The sequence below is a fragment of the Phocoena phocoena genome, chromosome 10 (genome assembly GCF_963924675.1).
Source record: "Phocoena phocoena chromosome 10, mPhoPho1.1, whole genome shotgun sequence".
Taxonomy (NCBI): Eukaryota; Metazoa; Chordata; class Mammalia; order Artiodactyla; family Phocoenidae; genus Phocoena; species Phocoena phocoena.
Genome location: NC_089228.1, coordinates 83228763 through 83249590, shown reverse-complemented (window position 1 = coordinate 83249590; position 20828 = coordinate 83228763). Strand labels below are relative to the sequence as shown.

The window sequence follows — 20828 nt, the reverse complement described above, 5'->3', positions numbered from 1 at the left end:
TGGACACCGAAATTTGAATTTCATATAAACTTCACGTGTCACGAAATACTATTCTTCGTTTTATTTTTCAACCTTTTAAAATAAAAAACGGTGCCCACAAACTTCGGCAGCACATATACTAAAATTGGAAAGATACAGAGAAGGTGAGCATGACCCATTGCACAAGGGTGACACGCAAATTCGTGAAACGTTCCAAAATCATTCTTAGCTCGCAGGCAATAGTTTACCAGCCACTAGGGTAAAGGATATCATTGCAAATACTCAGAACTTTAAGAGCAGGCAAGATTTCAGTTGCTTTCTGCCAGTTAAAAATAACGAGTCATATCCCGGCCGCCCCGCCTTCCCCAATAACTACAGAACAAGCGCGAACATTGCAATACTAAACTGCTAGGGATTCGAACGTTGTTTCCCCAGCTAAAAATTTGAAAGCTTAACTAGCGAACTACCCAAACTTATAGATCTAGGTACTGCACATATAAACAACTAATTCATTTGGTAGATCTTGTCCTAGTGGAAATCTCCTCTGCATTCTCTTCATTGCAGAGAAAACTCCATTTGAAAAAACTCTATAATAGCTAGCTCTCAGGAATACTTTGTTTTCCTCCTCCTTTCTTTCTGTCTCCTGTGTCTTTAAGAACCAGAGCTGTAGCATCCACTAGAAAATGTCACTGCCTGAAACGGAGGTGTTTCATTTCGCCACAAGTATTGTGAATTCATCCTTTGTCTCTAACTTCCCCACATGCAGTTAAATTGTCAAGGAAGCATGCTACTCTTCCTCACACCCCTCTGCATTATGTTTTTCATTTTTATTGCCGGCTGTGTAAGCAGAGGGGAAGAAAGTTGAAGGAGTGAGCATTTGAAGATACAAGGGTAGGTTCCATAATGGGCTTCTCTCTTTGGGTGGATGGAACTGCTACTCAGGCAGTCCCTTGACAAGCAGACCTCAGAGCCAGCTAACTTTGGGAAGACCAAGTGTCTTTTCATCTGGGCTGCAGTGGCCCTTCTCTTGATGTAGCCACAAGACCAGATTCAGAGTAGGAGCTTCACAAAATAAAGGAATTGAACAGACTAAACTCTTCTGCCAACTATTAGATCCTCGAAGACATCCAGAAAAGGAAGGTAATTAGTCAAAAACTTTTTCTCAGCAGCCACATGTCTGGGTGGATGTAGCTGAGTTGTGGCGAGATTACGGAGCATGGAAGAAGTCCTAGGTTTAATCTTCCCTATCTCCATGCTCGCATTTCACAGCTGCATTTTCCTGACCATGTCAGAACCTCTTCTCTTTTTCTCTTTTTTTGGTTTTTTCTTACTTTTGCTTTTGCATTTCTCTACTCATCTTTTCCTGCTCACATTCAAGGGAGACTAGTTATCTAATTTAGTTGGTTGCTTTAAGCCCTCAAGCATTTCTACCCCAAGGGCTTTGGAGTCCATTACCGAACCTGATTGTGTCAGAACAAGGAAGGCTGCATGGAGTGGGATAACAAAGGAAGATACTGTTCACCCAGGGCAGTAAACATACCAAATGCACATTCACAAGCCAGTAAATGATTCATTTGCAAAAATAATTGAGGATGGGAGGGGGGAGGGGGGAGGGGGGAAGAATGGGAAGAGAAAAATATAAGAGGACCATGCACAACTTCCTACCCCTATTTTCTCAGCTGTGCCTTTCTTGAGAGACAGGAGCAGAAAGCCTGCCCACTAATTTTCTTCCACTCCCTCCTTATCTTCCAGGCTCCACTGAGGGCAACTCAGTGCAGTCACCAGACAATGAAGTCTACAGATCTCAGTTCTATCTTGCATGGGTAGACGTTGCACAATAAATCCACTTCTCATAAGAATGCTGTTGTTATCCAAACCTCAATTCATTAAAATGAGTATTTGAGTCAGTGAGTGTAGAGTTTTCTAGTGTGACTGAAATAGCTAGATTGAGAGATCCTTTAGCATGAGAGTATTCATATCTGTTCCCATAGTATGGTGGCGATGGTCATGTTTAGTCAATAATTCTTTCCCAATTCGCATGTAGAAGCTTCCTGACCACAGACACCCTCCTCCATCCTTGAAGTGAATTGTCTAGGGGGCTGAAATGGGGGGGATCGAAGTTCTATGCTTTGTCATCATATATAAATATATTAAGGAAACCCTGCCAGGTACATGTCAGAAAATCACACAGAAAACACTGGAGAAGCCAGCAGCTAAAGTTGAAAGGCTTTGGGGGAAAAATGGTCATCATCAGCTGCATAGACAAAAGTGATACCATCTCAGAGATTTCAGCTATTTAATTTTATTCTTTCCAATTTCTGTGCCAATCTATCCTGTCAGTCATTGCATTCTCAGAGGGAAAGGAATGTGAGGGCTTTGTTCTCTCTACTACTCTTACTCTGCTGCCCCGTATCTGTTCTTAAAAATTGCCCTCCTTCAAACGAAAATGAAGAGTAGGTGCATTTCTGAAGTTTTGTTCTGATGCTATTTGGAACAAAACTCACAAGGTGAAGTGTGTAGTAAGAACTGAGAACAATCTCAGAATGTGACAGTGCATGAGCGACAGCTGGAACTTCTGATTCAGCATAGGTGGGGCTCCATTCCAGGCTGCCCAATGGGGTTGAGTTCATGCATTCATGTCGTGGCATTAAACTGTTAAAAACTAACCTTTCTGTTACAAAATTTTAAGACAACAAATCAGCTAGCTTTTTTTATCATTGATAATTCTTTGGCCAGATAAGGAAGATGCCAACAGAATGAATTTTAACACCCTACTGACGATATTAGAATCTGGTATCTGGGTAACAGACACAAAATAAAAGGAGTTTTATGGAACTATTAACAAGCTTTGAAGACTGGTGGTTACTTTCCAAGGAAGTCAGCATTAAACTTTTGGAATCAAAGCTCATTATTTCATTTTCTTTTTATCATGTGCAAATAATCATCATTTTCCCCCCTGCCCAAAATTTTATAATTCTCTCTTTTTTAAAACTGTCTCATTACTATTGTTTCTAAGCCAAGCCTGATTATTTTAAAAAGTTACTATGGTAAATCCCTCAACCTCTGTTGCCTACCTTTCTCCAAGAACCCAGGAATCATTCTGCCCACCCCTCTCCCTCCCTAACCACTACTTCCAGATGAAGTTTGTCACCAGATTGTCTTACTTCCACTCACTTAACTTTCTAGACCAATGGTGGTTCTCCAACCTGGCTGGCCATCTGTAAAATATGAAGAAGATTTTAAATTATAAAGATTCCTGCCTTATTTTTAATTCATTTAGGAGTTGTGTGGTGGGCCCAGGAATCCATACTTTCATCAAGTTCTCAAGCCATTCCCCAGGTCTGGGTACTACTGACATTCGTCTACAACATTTATATACCTTTTTCTCTCTACCTTGGAAGGTTGCTTGTGGTTGACTTTGCTATTTATCATAACATTAATATATTAAAATTTTTATTTAATATATTAAGTGTACATTAAGAAATATTGATATATTTTCATATATATTTCCAGTGACATCCCCAGAGCCAGCTGAGTTTCTGTCTTGTTAATGGGCAGAGAGGGGACCTGACTTGTGGTACAGAGGAACTGGCGAGTTAGTTACGTTATTTCTGTCCTCAGGAAGATAGGACCTCACACCGGTAAGACAGGTCGGAATGAAACTTCAAAGTAAGACAGAAGATGAAATGATTTAGGATTACCTTAAAATTTAAAAAAAGAATCTTAAATTCGTATCTGGGTTGACTGACAGGTCAAAATTTGGCTAAAGGCAATAGCGTCTACTTTGAGCTTTACTGGTTTTAAGGTTTGGGGAATTGTTCAGTTGCATGAAGGGTGTGACAAAAAGTTAATTTGCTTTTCATTTTCAGGTCATGTCCCCAAGCTATGTATCATCCCCCTCCTGTTGTCTTCTTTTGGTAGAAGACTGCTTAACACAGTCGCAGTGTTTGATGGGACGGTCTATTCTGAAGTTTTCAGAACCAGGTCTTTAGGATCCCGCCGCAGGGTTCCCGATCACCTGCTGGGCCAAGAGATTTGCGAGCAGGGACTGTCTTGCCTTGTCTCGTCTTCATTTAGCTCCTGGCGGTTTTGTGTCCTCTCTCCAACTGGACCTTTATTTCCTGAGGCAACTTTATTTTCCTCTTCGAAGTTTCTGCCCAGCTTTGTCAGCCGCGGTTCTGCCAGACAGGAGCAGTGGAGGGGCAGGGATACCGGTGTAAAGATGTGGGAAAGGCCTGGTAGCGCAGGACCTTTTCCAGAGAAGGAGAAACCAACCCAGATGCCCGCGGCGAAGCGTGGGGACTCTCAGACGCCAGCACAGAGAGGTTGAAGTAACCCTGACCACAGGTGGATGAGGTAGATTTTGAGGGCTTTATGGTTTCGCTAGTTTCGTCTCCTGGAGAAAATGGTTCACTCGGAACATTGATTTCCTTGCAGTTTACCAAAGTCAGTGTCCCAGTGCTTTCTGAGGAAATCTACGCATAGTCTCTGCCTTTCTATCTTGCTTGAACTTTTCTGCCTGAGTTTCCCTGAGGCAGTATCGAGGCTCCACGCCAAATACAGTGAGGTCATGCAGAGCGAAAGGAAAAAAGACAGATGAATAACGCTTGGGTCAAAGCTGTTATTCATTGGTTGGGTGGCTCTGACCCCAGTCAAAAGCCAAGAGTATGAAAGTCCACGAAAAGATGTCTTATTATTAAAAAGAGATGAATATATAGTTCCCGTCTCAGGTCCTATTCTGAAATACATCAATACAAATGCATTCTCTGGTAGAAGAAAACCCTAACAAACTTACAGCGTGGGCTCCGTGGCTTAGTTGGTTAAAGCGCCTGTCTAGTAAACAGGAGATCCTGGGTTCGAATCCCAGCGGGGCCTCTCTAGGTGTAACTTGTCTGTGTCTCCCAGTGTGTGTTTTGATCTCTTAAAATTCGACTTTGGCGGGGTTTTTCCTACCAGCAGCCTACCAGCCACCCATTAATAGGTAGTTTCCAAAGGCTTTGGAAACAAAATGGAACTGATTTTGTTACATCCGCACAACGCAGGACTATATTAAGAAAGCAAAGAGCAGGACTGCTTTTAGTGTACTTCCTGTTTTCTTAATGTTTCCTTTTGGAAATACAAACCACGTCTTCCCTTGGGATTTTCCTTGCAATGTTATCTCAGATATCCCAATCCTAGTTTCATGTAAAGAATTAAGAACAACGAATTGAAATTCAGAGAGGGACTGTAGACTCTGGGCGTGGATTTTAATACGAAACTCGCCAGAGCTCGAGATTATAATTCAATGATAGGTGTGTGGGAAGACTGAGAGTGGGTGTGGAGGTAAGATGTAATTAGCCCAAGAAATTTGTGAAAGCATAGAATGTCGATTTAATGTTGGTCAGGGCCGGCTGCATAATGTACGGGACCAGGGCAAAAAGAAAATGTAGGGTCCCTTACCCAAAAAACAGGGAAAGATGCCGGTAAAGATAATAAAACATAAATTTAGCTTTTTTTCTTCCTCGCTCTCTCGACGTGTTATGGTATTTCTTAATTTGCCATTTGATGTCATTATTATTAAGGGAAAATAGCATCGTAAATTATAAGAACGAATTTTACTATTCATTAAAGATGAATCAAAATTCAAAACTCACAGGCTATTGCAGTCGCACGCATACGGGAGAAGCAAGGAATGCCGGACATTTCCTCCGCTCATGTGACATCAATTACAAAACCTCAATTTAAAGATTAGAGTTTCAAATACTAGGTCGCGGGAGTTGCTAAGATGGCCCCTCCTACCGGCTGTAGGCTGAAACACTCAGACTTGCCGAAACCAGGGATTGAACCAGGGACCTTTGGACTTTCAGTCTAATACTCTCTCAGCTGAGCTATTTCAGGTCCTTAAGAATAAACTTCTCTGACACAGTTTTCAAAACTGAGATTGTTTTCAACCTGTTTTTAGAATGTTTCAGACTCTGCAAGTGTTGCTGTCTAATTGTCCAATATATTTACCCACTCCCAAAAGTTTGGAATGTCTTCCATGTATGGTGCTTGCATCCAATTCCTGGCAATGTGGGATGGTAGGTGGAGAGAGAAGAGAAGTAATAGGGATTCATTAGAAAGCCTCTCTGCTACTCCAACACAGCTCAGAAAATTACAGAAAAAAAATTTAATTTCTTAGAGTCCCTTATTTTTTCTTCTTTTTGTTCGTTCTTGCATAATCTTCAAAGATGCTGAGAAACAGATTAATTTTTGTGAACGTGGGATCAGTTTTTTGTTTCCTGTGATGATTTCGAGTGATGATAAAAGGTGATAATTTCCTTTCTTTTATGCTCTTCCATCTACTCTGTCTTTTGGCCCAGGTGAGAAGGTCTTGGAGAGGACTGACCCGGCTGAGAAGAAACCACGAGCAGGAAAGGTAAAAATTTGGGTTTAGAATTTACTATTCTTTTTTTTTTTTTTTTTTAGAATTTACTATTCTTGAACATAGACATCCACCTAAAAAATCTAATTTAAAAACTGTAGAAATAGTGGAGTTAACAGAATAAATTTTCTGACAAAAGAAAATAGCTTTGCCAAGGAATACGGAAAATGGGCATATTTCCTAATATATCAAAAAAAGAGTTCACTACTACTTGGGGGTGTAGCTCAGTGGTAGAGCGCATGCTTTGCATGTATGAGGCCCTGGGTTCAATCCCCAGCACCTCCATGAGCACTCTATTTTCTGCTCCCCAATATATTTTATATTTTTACATTCCTTCAGTCCCGCGGAATCTGTTCTCCTACTTTTCCACCTTTCGTCACTTTTTTCCCCCTGCTCACATGGAAAGTAAACATGATTGCTGGGACAGCAGAAGGAATAAACAAGAGAAGGAAAAAAAAAAAGAACAGGCTTATTCCACATTCGCGAATGTCCCCAATTTAACCAGCTTTTTCACCTGAACTACCATTTTACCATACTACTTAAGAGAAGGAAGATCCAAAGTAAGACGGGAAAAAAGAAAAAGAAAGAAACCTGTGTGCAATTTCTTTGGCCAGAATAACTAATCCTAAAGACAGTAGCCACGTGAAAAATTGGGGTGCTGTGAGCAGGATTCCAACCGTCCCCGGAAAAACACTTTGAACTGCAAACCAAATGCCTTAGACACACTACTATTCATGAACTTTTATCACATACCTGGAATAGAACACATGAATTCGAACAAGGACCTCTGTTTCTCCAGTAAGAGCCCAGAAAAAGACAAAATAAAGAAAGCCCCACCACCAACCTGCTTTAATTTTGGAGACAAAGTGATGTTCATCCCCTGCCCTAGAGAACACTTGACTTTCAGATAAATTCAAGTAATGGAGAGGCCTTGGCTTCTAAAAAGTCAGCCATCTCTTTGTTCCCTTCCCATCCTTTCCACTGAATTCTCAAAACGTTGAGAAGCAGATGCTCAGCAGCAAGTGGGTGCGGTGGAGGCAGGAGACGTTCCTTTTCAATAAACCAGACCCCGTGGACAGTATTTCTGCTCAAATGTTGTCCTTTGGGGACTGGCAGAATTGATGCTGTTTCCTTTTACAGACAGCTTAAGAGATCTGCAATTTCTGCAGAGATAATCACTTTACGTGGAAGCTGATGGCAGAAAACGGGACTTTTATTGGTCTTCTAAGGAAACTTTAGGACCATAACAATAACCAGTATAAATCAAAGAAGAATGAGATCAGCCTAGGAGCAATCTCATTTCTTTGTTTTTCACAAGCCCTAACAATAACCTCCTTATCTATTTGTCTTTTTTTTTTTGGCCGTGCCACGCAGCATTTTAATCCCGCAACGAGGGACTGAACCCGTGACTCCTGCAGCGGAAGCACCGAGTCTTAACCACTGGGCCGCCAGGGAAGTCCCGTTACCTACACGTCTGAATGCAAAACTTTAAGTTCTCACTCTACCTACTCTTCGGAGGCTTTCTACTCCTAGCCACATACGTGTCCAAACTTGAGGTTCAGAGATGTCCACAGAATTCCAGATTCAGGTTATAATGTGTGTAGGTAGACATCCTCAAGAGGCCATCTTGTAGGCATTTAAAATATGTCATACCAAAACCCAAACTCAACGTTACCCCTTTATTACCCCGTCTTATGCTCCCGACGCAAAAATATATCAACAAACCAATAACAACAGCAAACAGAATTCCCACCACTTCCCCTGTTTTTATTAGCTTTGTGAAAGGCATCACTGTCTGCATAATCCAATCTACCTGTAAGTCTCCCTAAGTACTAAGTATTGGACTCCAGTAAGAGTCCAAATCCTGTGTTATTCTACCATGTTACATCAAATTTCTCCCTTGCCTTTCATCATTCAATTCACTGTTTTATTTGTCTAGCGGACCCTTGAAAGCACCTCCGAAGTTGTCTTTCAGTCTAGATTAAGACAGAGCAAAACATCACTGGATTGTATACATTTATGACTTTCTCATTCTATTGCTGCCCTGGATTTGCCCCTCAAGGTCCTGCTTTTCAGAAGCTAGTCGAAGCCAATGGCAGGATGTGAGAAGTGAAGGAACACCCTAACATGCTCTAAAGACCTTCCTAGAAGAAAGCCAAGTTCCATCTGGCTTCCAAATAAAAGTTGGAAACAATGTAGGGGAAAAGGAAAAATGACTCCTCAGTAAGAAGCAGGGCAATCATCAGTTATAGATTTACTGAAGTATAGGGTCTATCTGGTTGTGTAGCTCACTGGTAGAGCATAAGCTGAGCATGCAGGAGAATCCAGGTAATCTTGGACTGCGTTACTGCTTTTCCCTTTCCTCACGAATACTATATTTCAAGAACACATCCAAATTTCCCCACCAAAAAAAATTCTTTAGTCATTTTTTTTTCCCCTGCTCACATCCAAAGTAAATCTATTACCCAAAAGATTGCTTTTAAGCTGATCTATTTCAACTCTATGGCTCTGGCATCTACCAACCTAACTGCATCACCACAAGTAACATAAGAAGAAATAAGAGAGTGAGCCCATGCTCCCTTTTGTTCCATATCACAGTTCACCCAGGAAAAGGAAAGAAAAAGATACAAAGGAAAGGAAAAGAGGCTCATAGTCAACTTTTGTTAATGGATTCCTTTGTGTTCTCGGCTCTGCCTATGTCAATTAAAAGACTGAAGACTGAGGAACAGAAAACCTACCCACTGATTTTCTCTCCTCGCTCCCTTCCCACATCCATTGTTGCTAGTAGTTGAAACTAATTACCAAATGTGGCAGGATATCAGACACCAACTTTCTCAAAGTGAGGGAAAAAGGAAACAACATCTCTCAAGGATTGCTGTGCTTTCCAAACTTGAAAGTGGAGAAAATTATTAGTGCTGATGACAGTAGAGATTTGGTCAACATAGCTTAGTTGGAAGAGCTCTAAAAGGCTGGACTAAAATCAGGATTCCCTCCCCATGATTTGAAAAGCCCACAGTTTGTGTCAAAACAAATTCTCCTTCCTGTAACGTGTCACCCTAATACAAATGCTTCTGAATTCACTTTCTCAAGAAAAGGGCTTAGAGGGCTAAGGCAAGAAGAATTGGAATTGCGTGCCTCCAGTCGTCCCTGCCTTCACCAATAAACACTTATGTCCGGTATTTTCAAGCCATTAAATGAAAAGCTTCCTAGATTACTTCCATCAATATCATATGAAGATCATGATAAAGAAGTATAGTTTAGGGCTTTGGACTCATGGAGGTCATTGGCCTTACACAAAGCTGAAAGCATCCCAGCGAGAAAAGAGCTATTACCTCTGCTCTTTCCCACGCGGCCAGTACTATCAGCTTTGAGTTACCCAGGACCTCCTCGAATTTTCATGTTCTGAAGAATTGCAGGTTTTCCCACTGTGATAATGGGTTCCTTCAGGGAAAGCAGTTTGACAGTTGCTAGGTTCCCCAATGTTGTTTCGCTGCCCTGTGTTTGTCCTTTCATTCCCCCAGTCTAGAAAAATGTCACTTTTTTCTTTTTCTTTTCTTTTTCTTTTTCTTTTTTTCTTTTGCTGTGCTGCGTGGCTTGCAGGATCCTAACTCCCCCACCAAGGACTGAAACTGCGCCCTCGGCAGCGAAAGCGTGAAGTCCTAACCACTGCACCACCAAGGGAATTCCCATGACAGCTTTTTTTAAGTTGATAGAACTTTAGATTTTTTTTAGTTGATAGAACTAAAGATTTTTTTCCCCCCTGAAATCCTTTGTAGACATAACCCTCAAGAGGTGGGGGGATGTGGAACCAGAACTGAAGACAATCTCAGAATATGTGGTGATGCGTGAGCAAACAATGAGTGTCAGCTGGATAAAGGATGTTTGTTGGCCGTCATCCGACCCAACCTGGTGCGGGATTCAATTCGGCTGCCTCTGGGCTGAAAAGCACTTCATCTGAGCCAGTACTGCTGGAGATTTGTGTTGGAAATCCGTGACTTTTCCAGGCGAAAGAAAGTAATTTTCACATAGTTTCTTCTGAGTGGACCTTGCAGCAGGCTAACAGAAGTAGGAAAGTCCTAGAATCAGAGACTGTGTCAGTCGGACTGTAACCTGAGTGAAGCCGCTAGACAATATCCAGTTTAGTAATTTCACAAATGGTGGGATTTAACCCAGTGGATTTTCTCCATTAGAAAATAAAGCCAATCTCAAAATAAAAGTAGTATTTTATAAATGATCCCCAAGGAGCTTCTGCAACAGGGGGTGTAGCTCAGTGGTAGAGCGCGTGCTTCGCATGCACGAGGTCCTGGGTTCAACCCCCGGCTCCTCCATCTAAGTTTTTTCCTCATCCTCCCCTTTCATTTTTGTCATACATTTTGCCATGTTTCCTCTGCTCCCATTTAAAACAATACGTAGTCCAATGGATTCCCTTCGATATTATACCATTTCTACTCCACAGACACTGGAGCAGGGAATCCAAGATAAGCAACGGAGGTGCAGGGCACAGACCCCAAGTATTTTTTGGTGAGTGAGTGGGTGGACGTTGGCCCAAGGTAAGGTGACATTTACCAAAGCCTTTGCCACGTGAACGTTTAAAACATGATTTGGAAGACTGAAGAACTAGCTCACGCTCGCTGGAATAGCTTAGATGAGCAAGTGACCAACGGATTTTAAAGGTTAGATCCTAGGTTTGGGCAGCACAGTCATTTGTATTCCATGTTAAATCAACTTCCACAGGAAATTTACACAAAATGTATACTAGAAGACACCCACTAACTCCCCACCATCCCCTCAACCAAAACACCTAGCTGAAGTAAATTTCAGAAACCCTGCAAACAGCGGATTTAGATCCCTTACCTTCTACATTTCCTCGCTGAACTTCACTTTTCTGTTCTTAAATCATTAAATGAATTAACAACACCTCATGTAACACCACACTGATGTCCCAGAGGAAGATGTGGCCAAAGGTGTTTGGGTGGAAATAAGAATAGATATATAATTTGCTTGTATTTAACAAAACAAGCAAACAAACAGAAACAACTCGTTTAAGAATCAGTACAAACTACAGAATATCATTGCTCTGTACTTTGTTCTCTGTGCAAGTCGAGTGTTGGGTGAATGCACGAAAACTGTTCCATTTTTCTTTACCAAAACCTTTGCATGATAACTTTTGTATTTGAAAAGGATGTTTTAAAACGTGAAGTCAAAATTTTTAAAATGACATCTATTTTCCCTCATTTGGAGAAACTAAAATCATGTTTCTCCTAGGTCCTTCAAGATCAAGAGAAAGCAGGGATCAGTCACAAGCTCAGCTTCCTCTGGGACTCAAACCCTGGACAGATGCTCAAACCAGCCAAGCCACTAAGCTCCCTTCCTACCAGGGCCATCTCTGGGCTGTCTCCATCCAAGTATGTTGTTGTCAAGCTGCTGTCTAAACCATTTCAGAGCAAAGATTAAGTGAATGAGTTTTCCTTCTCTTTGACTCTCATTCTCTAGACTTCTAACATGGGAGAGTAGACAAAGCAGTGAAAAACAGCTTAGACCACCTTTTTCCATTTTGCTAAACACGGATTCTCAGGACATTACTCCTTTTGCTCTTTACAGCCTCACTGTATTTAGCATGGAGCCCTCCTTCTGCCTTAGGGAATCTCTCAGGCAGCTGTCAAAAGCCATGAGACATCAGAAGTCCCCGTAAAGAACAGTACCCTGGCCACTGTAACCCATGAGGGAATACATATTTTGGATCCATTTTTCCAGGAGAAGGGAGTATCTAAACCCTAGGGCTGTGAATCCTCAGCCATGGCCATGCATAGCCCATGTTAACTCAAGTGGCTTCAGGCTGGAACTCTGAATTCCTTCTCCCGGTGGCCTCCACCAGAAGGCAGATCCCACGTCATCACATCGGGGCGGGGGGGGGGGCCCTGCACCTCTAATGCTTCTGGCTGTCAACCCCAGCTGGAAATGCTAGAACAAGGGTGCAAAGGAGTAGAACCTGAAAAGTTCCCTGGGGAATTTAGATCCAGCTGGAAAGAGAAAACAGGTCACTCTAGCAAACTCTTGAGCCCAGCGAAACTCCAAACTCTGGAGCCCTGCACCTCAGTGGCTTTGTCTTGGGGACTGTGCAGTTCTGTTTCTGAGATCCACAATGACGCTTAAGGGAGACACTTCGGAGGCTAAGCAAGAACAGCGAAGCAAATTAAACTTTTATAAGAACCTTCCCACTCCAACCCGATGCTCTTGGACAAATACTCAAACCTTAGCCATCACAGAGATGCAAGGAATAGACACTTTCCTCCTGTTGCCAAAATCTGTGGTGACCAAAGGTGAGTTTTAGGAGTAATCCTAAATCATTGTGTCTTCTCTTTTACTTTTTCTCACGAGTGGGAAATCTGTATTTTCCTGAATATCGGAATCAATTACGTATATATCAACTCTTCCATTCCTCCTCTGCTCCTCCCCTTCAAAAAAAAAAAAAAGCCCGAATGAGGCTTAGTTGGCTCTGGAAAGTCGCTGAAGTGGTCGCTCAGAGGCGAAACGACTTTTAAAAGTAACTTGGTGAATAATATAGGCAGCCTGAAGCGACTCACCAACACAGAGATAAAAGGTTTTAGACTAGAATGCAATGTTCCCGAAGCTGGGAAACCGTCGGATAACTTTGTAAATATACGTATGCCCATTTCTACCTTGTAGCTCCTGAGTGCACTCAGAATCACGGGATGGGGGGGGTGCTGTGGAGATCTATAGGATGGAAATGCCTCCCCAGATGATTTTGTTGATCATCCAGGTTTGAGAACTGTTAATCAAGAAAGTGGAGCTGCGGGAACTGAAGTGAGCTGCTTGGAAACAACTAGCCTGGAGGAAGTGGTGAAACAGAATGAAAGGAGAGACGGGAAGGGAAAGTGAAGGAGAAGGTGAAGCAGAAGGTGATGAAGAAAGTGGATGGGGGTGGGGTGGGGTAGGAGGAGGCAGGTGGCTGCGGTTGGGGAGGAGGAACTAAAAGAGGAAAGGGCGAAAGAAGGCTTGGGACTAGGTCCTTACGATAACCACTATTTGGTTGGCCCGGGAGGTAATTTGCGCCCGCGTTGCCTCTGTCTCCTCTGCTCCCTCTAGGGATGCAGGAAACCAGAAGGTTATCTTCCTCCTAAGGGAAGCGGGCTTAAAAGCGTTTGTGCCACAGGAAGGAGCAACCTTTTTTGCCCGAGTCTGGCTTTGAGAGAGACTAGCTGCCCTTTCCAACACTGGAAATAACTTTTTCAACTATGTATTTTGGAAGCCTCTGAGTTTCGTGAGAAGCGTCTTTCCCACGGACAGTATCTTAAACACTCCTTCACCGAGAAAAACCTGGGAACACAGCGCTCCATGGTTGGTGATTGGACCGACCTTTTGCTGCCCAACCAAGGTTCGGTGTGTGGTGAAAGCGCAGGGGCGAGTGGGGAAAGGAAAAGGAGAAGGAAAATTTCCTCTGGAGCCCGCAGCCTGTCCATTGACACAAACCAGCTGAGAGGAAGACGGGGTGGGAGGTGGGAGGGGTAATCTAAAAGAATTTTCCCAAAGGCCCCCTTCCCCCTTTTCTCTTTCAGTCTGTCTTTTTCTTCCCTGCTTCTTAATAATAATGAAAAAAATGCAGCAAAGGAGAATGGACCCTACGTGGCATACTCGGTGCTCCGCCTTCAGGAGACTGATTCTGAGCGAGCAGTTTCTGTACTTAACTTGGTTCCTGGCTTTATTGTACTGAAGTAGTCAGGTTGGGAGATCCAAGGAATGTCAAGGCCCATAGTCACATGATTAACCGAAGGATACAAAAGTTAAGGTCTACACAAAGAAAACCGAGAAGGACCTCAGCTGTGAGGGAGTTGAGGACAAATGGAGGTGCCGGGGATTGAACCCAGGGCCTCGTGCATGCTAAGCACGCGCTCTACCACTGAGCTACACCCCCCCCACTGTAAGTTCACTTACCTATTGTACAATGTTATTTATTTATCACTGTATGATGATGTTGGCAAGCCAAAGTCCATTATGTTCAGTTCCTCTGTTTCTGAAACCTCTGGACTGACTCCTGTCTCACAGCTAGGGCAGGAAAAAGAGAAATGCATTCTGGACCAAAAAACCCTTAGGTCTTCCCACAATCCTCCTCCCCAGCACGAACTTTTAGTCAACTGCCTCTTGTGTCAGTTCTAGTCCACCACGAGGGAGAGTCCCAGAACTGAATCTTCTGTTATGTCTTTAGATTCTCCCTTCTTTAGAAAGTGCTCCTCTGCCCACGAAGCTGCCAAAAATGCAAAACGTAGTGCTGGGGATACAAAGGCGCGCTCCGTGAGTGCAGCCGAGGGAATGTAGGTCCAGGTGTGAAGTTAAGACAAGAGGTGAATCAGTTCACAATACTTGACCGAAACGAAGAGCGACAAGTATGTGTCTCAGGCAGTCTTGCGTGCTCTTGCAAACCACTGCATTCGGCATCTGGACTCGGGACGTGACAGCGGCTTTGTTACGGCGACGCTTTCGCTCTGGTTTTGCAGACAACACAAGAGTGGCGGCAGACAGAGGTAAGAGTAGAAATGTGGGCGCTCCTGTTGTTACAGCATCACATTATTTGCGCAAGGAGGAGAGCGCAAGGGAAGCTGCGCGCAACCTGCGAAACCAATTCGCTGTCTGTAAACCTTCCCTATGCCTGGACAAGTCTGAAAATTTCATCAGTACCCAGGGCGCAGAACGTCGACACCTCCCAACTTTAGGCAAACATTGGTGCGACTGTTAAGCTAGGTAAGATTTTTGGATAAAATCCTAAACCTTCTGTCAGGAGAGGGAATGGGGAGGAGAGGACAGGTACCGACCGGGATGGGTTATACTATCACCATGCTAGAAAGACGAGAGGCTGGGAAGTGGAATAAGCAGAAGAGGTGTTGGAGAAGGGAGAGTGGCCTGGTTCTCGGAAGGGAAAAGGATGAAGCCAATGAAGGGGAAGAAAAGAGGCAGCAGAGGAAGAAGATAGAAGAGGACTAGTTTGGAGATGGGTCTCAATGGAGAGGCTCGGAGGTAGAAAGTGACCAATCCCGGCATTTCTGCTACACTTTCTGCAGGCCCTCGGGAAGAGAAGAAGGCTCCTTCCTAAGGTAAGTGATTTGAAAGCGTGTGTCCCACAAAAAGATACGTCCCGTTTTGCCCAAGATTTTGTGACTCTGAGAGCGCCTTGTTCCACTTTCTGTCACGGCAAACACAGACTGAGCATTTTCAAGGGCGCACCTGTGGTTGCATATCTCTGGAGCAGTAGACCCCGGTATTAGAGATTTTAGAAAGTCGACGTTATACGTATCCGGATGCAGCATTGAGTTTAGAAACAAATTCCAAACGCAGTTTTGTGTTTGGTCATTTCAACTGCCATCAACTAGTTTTTAGCATGTTTGGCTTGAAAATACAAGGGAAAGAGTGGAAGGAAAAGATTAAGCAGTGACTAAACGTTTTTGGTTTGAATAGATTCTTACTGAAACCTTCGTACTCTTCGGTAGCCCAATTGGACCTGCATCAGGCCCTTAGTCTGAGGACCCAGGATTCACGACCCGGTTCTGGTGTAGACTCTTTCACTTTCCGCATAATTTCATGTATACATACATACACAAAAGCCTACTGAAGCCAGCTTTCGTTTGGAGCATGTTACTAATCACATGCTTATTCTTTTGTTTTAGCCTCGTTGAATGTTATTTAAAATCATCATAGAAATCAGACAGTGGCATAGGTCCTATAAATCACCCTCCTGTTGAATGTGGGCGCTAACCGGTACAAGAGCCCTGTTAGAAATGCATTCACTCTGCAGCAAAACCTTTGCTCTAAATCCTTTTAAATGCTCTCTTCTCTTGTGTATCTAAAAGAGAGATCATTTTATTTTATAAAAAGAGTTGAACTTTAGAACAGTTGTAGATATAGAGAAAAATGGAGAGGACATTACAGAGAGTTCCCCTATACCCTGCACTCAGTTTCCCATATTGTTAACAGCTTACAGTAGGATGATACATTTGCCAAGTTAATGAACTCAAATTGATACATTTTTAAAAATGGAATCTACAATCTATTCAGATTTCCTTAGTTTTGCCTAATATGCTTTTTCTGTTCCAGAATATTGGACCAGAGATACAAGAGAGGATCTGGTTTAATGATTTTTACATTGGTGAAATTTATCTCAGTGGACTTTCCCTTGCCAACTTTTAGGTTTCTCAAAACCATCCAAAAATGGCACTGATATGTTATGAAGAATTTCTAGGGCAAGGTGATTTTTAGTGTTAAGCAGGTGCCTTCCACATACAAGGTCTTGAGTAAAACCCCTGTAATTCCATGTGTGTTCTTTACTCTGTAACCCAATCCTTCTTGCACCTTTTCATTCATTTTCTCATGATTTCCCCGCTCATACGAAAAGAAAACCAATGCTTCAGTGCATTGCCTTTACAGCTGTTCCAGTTCTATTCCATAGACCTTGGTTCCACATAGGGTGGTTGTTTTGGTAAAAGGAAGATGGGATGGGAGAGGAAAAGTTGTGGGGGGGGGAGTCCATCCTAAATCTCCACCAAAAAAAAAAAAAAAAAGAGGCCTAGGGTATTCCCTGGCGGTCCAGTGGTTAGGACTCTGCACTTTCACTGCTAAGGATGCAGGGTCAATCCCTGCAATCCACACTATGAAGCCAAAAAAGAAAAAAAAAAAAAAAACAGTTAAGAAAAAGAGGCCTAACCCAACATTAAGAGGAAGATCACCTTCAGTACAGGGAAAAAAGATGGAAAAAAGAGGGAAAATAAAGAACCTGACAGACATTTTTGTTGAGTCTCATAATTTTTGAGTCATGAAAAAGACAGTAGACGGAGGAACAGAGATGCTTCCCACTGAAATTCCGTACCCCTCTTCCTCAATTACTTTCAGCAATGTTTTGTTGTTTTCAGTGTACAAGTCTTTCACCTCTTTGGTTAAATTTTTCCTAGGTATTTTATTTTTTCAGATGCTATTGTAAATGGAATTGCTTTTTAAATTTCCTTTCCAGATTGTTCATTGCTAGTGTAGGGAAAAACAACTTATTTTGTGTGTTAATCTTATGTCTTGCAGTTTAGCTGAATGTGCCTGTGCTCCTGGACTTTACTTTGTTGGAAGGTTTTTTTGATTACTGATTCAATCTCTACCTGTTGCAAGTTTGTTCAGATTTGCTAAGTAGGAAGCTATGCTGAATGTAGAAGGAGGATCCCTCTGCCAGGTGAATTTCTTAAATATTGGTGCCCTGTATTTATAACGAAGGCAAATAGAAAGGTTAGAGAATAATCCACTTATTAGCTTTGAATAAATTCTCAGGATAAGTTGAATTCCTGAGCTGGATAGTTCAGTTGACAAGCATCAGACTCTCACTATGAGGGTCCAGACTGCAAGTGCATGTTCAGGGTTTAGTATCTCCCCTAGCCCTCCAAGCACATATTCTTAACTCTTAGATAGAAACTCTTTGAAACCCAGCTTTCTCCAGAGAAATGTTTGCAGTCAACTTTTCTTCCCCTTCCTATCCTTTTCTTGGCCACTGTCTACCAGTTCTAGAGAAGGATTCTGAGCCAGAAAATCCAGGGTCATTATGGTATCAATAACTATACATGCATTAGTATTTCACTACTGGGTATTATCTGGTGATTAGATGCCAATGACAAAACGCAAGGTATTGGTAATTAGTGGGCATACTAATTTTGGTTTTTTAAGACTCTTGCCTCATTTCAGGTTTTCTTCTCAAGGTCAGCCCTTAGAAAGTCAAATGAAAAGGATTCCGTTTCTTGCCTAGCAATAAGCAAGCGACCACGAAGGGACTCAAACCCTCAATTTTCTGATCCGGAATCAGATGCCTTATCCATTAGGCCACGTAGCCAGTTGGCGATTACCTGTTTTCAAACCTGAAAGCTGAAACGTGGTAGGTTTCTGTTTTCAAATTTCTAACTTCATTGGAAAGAAGATCTCATTAATAACATTCCTGCCCCAAAGGGAATAAGACTGCATCAAGTTCCTGACAACAATTACTTAAAATTAATAAACGGTGAGGCGATCAGAAGTGACACAGCCTTTGAAGGCTTTCTTACCTAAGTCTGATGCAAGTTAATGATGATGCAAGTTCAGTGGAGAAATATGAGCCAAGAACTAAAGTCTGCAATGCAGGGATGATGATAGTGTAAGGAGAGGGAGCTTCAGAGTTTGGTACGTTCTGACCTGTTCCATCTCAAAGATACAATGGCGCATCCTCCAGGGAGAAAAATCTGTAAGCTCAAACAGGAGCAGTGGAGGGTAAGAGCTAGGGCCTGGACTGAATGAGTCTGGTTAGACCAAGAAAATGCCTTCTGCTGTTTCCTATGAAATTGTTTTAGTTAAACCCCTTTCCTTCTCGAAATGGGTTCAATGAGAAGCATAGATTGGATAATGGTCCCTTGTTGTTTTCCTGTTTGGAGAGCTACTGGCTCCAGTAGAAGCTGAAGAATGTAAATCCACACCACGTTGGGCAGAATGCCTGGCCAGCATGAGCTGTTCCACCTGGTTCCCACCCTCCCATCAGCCAGCTCCAAAACTCCCTTGCCCAAGGAATGTTTGGGGGCAATTTCATCCATCAACAGAAAGGGACCCATTATGGAACACTTTCTTGCATCTTCAAATTCCTCCTCCTTCAACTCTCTTTCCCTCTGTCTATAAAGGCTGCAAGAAATATGTACAAGACAATGCGGAGAGAGAGAAACAGAAATAGTGTGAGTGTTGCCTGGAGAAATTTAGGTGGGGTACTTGGCAAGAAATGAAACCCTCTTTGTCTAGCAATGTAGTCTGAAACTTGGCAATGCTTTGTCTAGGGGATGCAGCATCTCTGGTTCTGAAAACCTAGAGAAGGAAGACAAAGAAGAGAAGAGGAAGGAAAATGTTCCTAACGATTATAACATCTCTCTCAAACAGAATCTTCTTAGCAATGAGGAAAATCCAAGAAATCTGACTTGGGAACTAATACATGAAGGATAAAATGAATTGTCCAAATGTGTGAAGATAGATAAGATACTATGGGAAGAGCCAACGTTGTGGGCCTGGATAGCTCAGTCGGTAGAGCATCAGACTTTTAATCTGAGGGTCCAGGGTTCAAGTCCCTGTTCAGGCGTCCTGCTTCTGTTTTATCTTTATTCATACAGGAAGAGTTAGGGGGAAATGATATCCTGATTTTACACTGATTGAAACTTTGCTCATTGCTTTATCGGTGTGAAACGATTAAGTGATAAATTTACCAACCCCAAGGGACAATCTTGGGAAGTCATTTGGAATAGGGATTGCTGACCTGAAGATTTGGATTTTATGTGGTTGCTTTATAGGTGTGAAATGATTACATGATAAATTTACCAACCCCAAGGGACAGTCTTGGGAAGCCATTTGGAATAGGGATTGCTAACCTGAAGATATGGATTTTATGTGGTTTTTAGAAGAGAGTCTCTTTCATCAGTTGACTGGGGAAAAAAAATCAACCAAGACTTCTGAACTCTTAAAAACAAAGGGAGAAAAAGATCTTGAAACCAGAGATACATGGCACTTTACCCATATAGAGAAACAATTCAAATGACAGCGGCTATCTATCTCATCAGAAACCATAGAGGTCAGAAAGAGTGGTACAACATTTTCCAAGTGCTTAAAGGACAGAATTATAAAAAAAAAAAAAAAAAAAAAAGAACAGAATTATCAATCCAGAATACAATATCCAGAGAAAATATCTTTCAGGAATGAAAAGAAAATCAATATATTCTCAGATAAAGGAATACTAAGATAATTCGCTGCCAGAGAACTACCTTAAAAGAATGACTACAGTAAGTTCTCCAAACAGAAAGGAAATGATAGAGAAGGAATATTGAATATCAGGAAGGAAGAAAAAAAACATGGTAAGCAAAAAAACATGGTAAGTACAATACACTTTCCTTGTCTTGAGCTTTTAAAATTATGTTTGAAAGTTGAAGCAAAAGTATAACACTGTCTAAATGTATGTGAAAGAAATAGTTAAGACAATCATATTACAAGTGAGGAATAGTAAAGTGACAGAAAGGGAGGTAAGGCTGCTACATTTCACATGAACTGGTAAAATGGTGACACCAGTACAGTCTAAGTTAAATATCTATAATGGAATTCTTACAGTAATGACTTTTAAAAATCTATACAAAAGGATACAATAAAAAATAGTATAGATAAATGAATATGGAATTCCAAAATATATACAAGTAGTCCATAAAAAGGCAACAAAAAAAGAGAGAAGAGAACAATAAGAATAACAGAGAACAAACAGAAAACAAAAAAAATAAAATGCCGGACTTAAGCCCTACATACCAATAATTACATTAAATGTAAATAGTCTAAGTGAACTAATTAAACTCACAGGGTAGATTAGAAAACATGACCAAACTATATGCTGTCTGTCTACAAAAAAATTCACCTCAAATAT

The 20828-nt window shown here is 41.9% G+C and overlaps 6 non-coding genes across 6 annotated transcripts; 5 read left to right on the top strand and 1 right to left on the bottom strand.

Annotated features, from left to right (window-relative positions):
- Positions 1 to 90: 90 nt before the first annotated feature.
- LOC136130067 (U6 spliceosomal RNA) lies at positions 91 to 202 on the top strand. Its single transcript, XR_010656272.1, has one exon. It is a non-coding gene; the product is annotated as a U6 spliceosomal RNA (small nuclear RNA).
- Positions 203 to 4780: 4578 nt separating this feature from the next.
- TRNAT-AGU (transfer RNA threonine (anticodon AGU)) lies at positions 4781 to 4854 on the top strand. Its single transcript has one exon. It is a non-coding gene; the product is annotated as a tRNA-Thr (tRNA).
- A 1741-nt stretch (positions 4855 to 6595) lies between these two features.
- Positions 6596 to 6667, top strand: TRNAA-UGC (transfer RNA alanine (anticodon UGC)). Its single transcript has one exon. It is a non-coding gene; the product is annotated as a tRNA-Ala (tRNA).
- A 3971-nt stretch (positions 6668 to 10638) lies between these two features.
- On the top strand, positions 10639 to 10710 carry TRNAA-CGC (transfer RNA alanine (anticodon CGC)). The gene has a single exon. It is a non-coding gene; the product is annotated as a tRNA-Ala (tRNA).
- A 3533-nt stretch (positions 10711 to 14243) lies between these two features.
- TRNAA-AGC (transfer RNA alanine (anticodon AGC)) lies at positions 14244 to 14315 on the bottom strand. Its single transcript has one exon. It is a non-coding gene; the product is annotated as a tRNA-Ala (tRNA).
- Positions 14316 to 19435: 5120 nt separating this feature from the next.
- TRNAK-UUU (transfer RNA lysine (anticodon UUU)) lies at positions 19436 to 19508 on the top strand. The gene has a single exon. It is a non-coding gene; the product is annotated as a tRNA-Lys (tRNA).
- The last annotated feature ends 1320 nt before the right edge of the window (positions 19509 to 20828 follow it).